General features: G+C 32.8%; 1 pseudogene; it reads left to right on the top strand.

Annotated features, from left to right (window-relative positions):
- Positions 1 to 628: 628 nt before the first annotated feature.
- On the top strand, positions 629 to 1016 carry LOC120598134 (40S ribosomal protein S26-like; annotated as a pseudogene).
- The last annotated feature ends 1746 nt before the right edge of the window (positions 1017 to 2762 follow it).

Consider the following 2762-nt stretch of genomic DNA (forward strand, 5'->3'; position numbering starts at 1 on the left):
TGTTGCATCATATGTAGTGTTTAATTTGTAAAGTCAATAATTTAGAAAGTAAGACAAAAATCACATAGGGTCAAATTTATTCCTGACCACGGTTTCTTTAAACCAGTATCAGATGAATTACTTGGCTTAAGTTTTAAATGCTCATAAAGCCACTTTCACCAAGCAAGATGATCCCACCAACTGGCTCAGGGCAGGGTGAGAGAAAATTTTTTCCAAAATAATATTTCCTTTGGGACATAAACTTACTGAGGGTGGACTAAGTGTTGGGTTACGTCGACATCACTAAAATTATTTCTCTTTCTGTCTTTATTTCCTCCCCTGTGGCTTAAAATAAAACGACTTAATTCAAAATATATGTGCATAAAATGGTATTAAAAAGTAACGATTAATTTTCAAGTCATGGGAACTTATTTTTTACTGTTGTGTATAACTTTGTGACTTGTATCTTTTACCCATTTCTCTCTATTTCTTTACCATTCCTAAAAGTTGATCAAAATTTATATATATTCTTTAGGATCTTGAATGGCATATTAACCAATAGCTTTCTAGAGTAATTATAACAATTTACATTTATATGAGATATTTGACAGTGTTTATCTTAAAATAAGTAGGATTTTGACCATTAAAAATGAAAGAACCTCTTTCAGCTCCTCGCTTCCAAGATGACCAAAAAAAGAACAATGGTTGTGTCAAAAAGGGCTGGAGCCATGTACAGCCTATTCGCTGCACCAACTGCGCCTGATGTGTGCCCAAAGACAAGGCCATTGAGAAGTTCACCATCCGAAACACAGTAGAGGCCGCAGCTGTGAGGGACATTTCCAAAGCGAGTGTCTTGACAGATACGTACTTCCCAAGCTGTATGTGAAACTACATTACTGTGTGAGTGGTGCCATTCACAGCAAGGTAGTCAGGAATCGCTCTCGTGAGACCCAGAAGGACTGAACATCCCACCCCGATTTAGACCTGCAGGAGCTGCTCCACGACCTCCATCAAATAAAACCTATGTAAGGAGCTAACTCTGAAGAACTATTCTCTGGAAAAAAATAAAGCAGAAATTATATTTAAAAAAAAAAATGAAAGAAGAGCATTTCATGCTTAATAAGTAGCATGAGCAAAGACATTGAAATGTGATAATGCAGGAATATTTAGTGAAAGACAAGCTATCTGATACAAAGTAATGGTTTTAAATGATGATTGAATCTGGATTCACATGCAAATATTAATAGCTATTTGTTCTTAAATTTTCCCATGATTAGATTGGTTATTTAGTGAAATTATAGTAGGTTTCATATTATATTGTAAAATCACAGAGATAAATTTATAGACTATAAATTCCTTGTAAGAAGACTCTTTCTTGTATGAATAGTTGTTTCCAAATTGCCTATTATGTGTCTGCCAAGTAGTGAGTGCTCAAAAATATTTATTGGATGAATAAGTTGAATTTCCTTAAAGATAAGGAAAATATTAAATATTAACTCTGTCTTTTGGTTTTGATACTGAATTCTCATAATGTTGACTGGCTGTATAATTTGATAATTAATGATGAGGTTAAGTTTTTTTTGACATTTTTAGATGTTTTGAATTATTGTTTTGATACCATTATTCAACTTTTCAAATAATTATGCTTTGAATTTTAAATATTTTGAGATCAAGAATGATGTCTAATTCCTTTTGGCATCATTTATTTTAATTAATAAATTTACTAATTGATAAATTAAATATATTTCTAAAATGTAGAAAGGGAATATTCAAATAGAAGACAAGTGATCACATGAAAAGGTTACATGAGGATACTAATCTATCACATTTTTCTCTGTGTTCAGACTACAAAAAATGAAAGGCCGCAAAACCCAAATATGCCACTGGCCCTGGCTACATTTGATTCTGTGACTTTCATCCTGTTAACTTGATCTGTATTGTTGTATCTGAAAAATAGGGATAATAATGTTTATCTATGGCTATTGCAAAAATCAAATGAAATATTTTATATCATATAGCTTCAAGTAATACCTGAAACTTATGAGGAAGTCAAAATTAAGATGAAAACTCCCAGCTTTTCACCTCCATCCTTGCCCCTGGAATAACCAGAATTCCTAAGATCCTGGAAAGGACTCATTCCGACTTGAAGATTTTGAGGCCATGAGAATATTCTCTTTAAATTGACTTAGATCAGTAGAATCACAGTACCTATTGTCCATATACATATATTTAACTTTTCTGTAAGTTTTATATATTTCACAGTGACAGAGATCTAAGAAGAGAGTGGTTTCTTCTTTACCAGGGTGTCCTAAAAGAAAACAAATGTATTTTTTAAAATAATTAAGTGGTGTGTGTGTGTGTGTGTGTGTGTGTGTGTGTGTGTGTGTGTGTGTATGTGTGTGTGATCCACATAATATTGAGGACCACAAAATAAAATATCAAAGGAACTTAGATGATGCTAAGGCTAAATCACAAGTCTTTGGGTTCCAAGTTCCTCTGTTCTATAATTGAGTGTGTCAATAGTTCATGAGCCTGTGAAAGATTCAGTGTAACTAGAGTGGTTGCATAAATCTTAATGGAATGATGCAAATGGGAATGTAAGGGCTTGAATTCAGAGGAAAATTAATATGCAGGTTATTTTTAAAGAAAAATGAAGATAGATTTTCACTGTGAATAAAGTGGATAAAAGATGCTTTCTGTACCTTTTTCAATTGCTTCTACTCAAATCTTTAAATAAATATCTCTGGAAATGGGTATTGATCCTTGCTTACTAAATAGGGCCA

The sequence above is a fragment of the Pteropus medius genome, unplaced genomic scaffold (genome assembly GCF_902729225.1).
Source record: "Pteropus medius unplaced genomic scaffold, Ma_sr-lr_union100, whole genome shotgun sequence".
NCBI lineage: Eukaryota > Metazoa > Chordata > Mammalia > Chiroptera > Pteropodidae > Pteropus > Pteropus medius.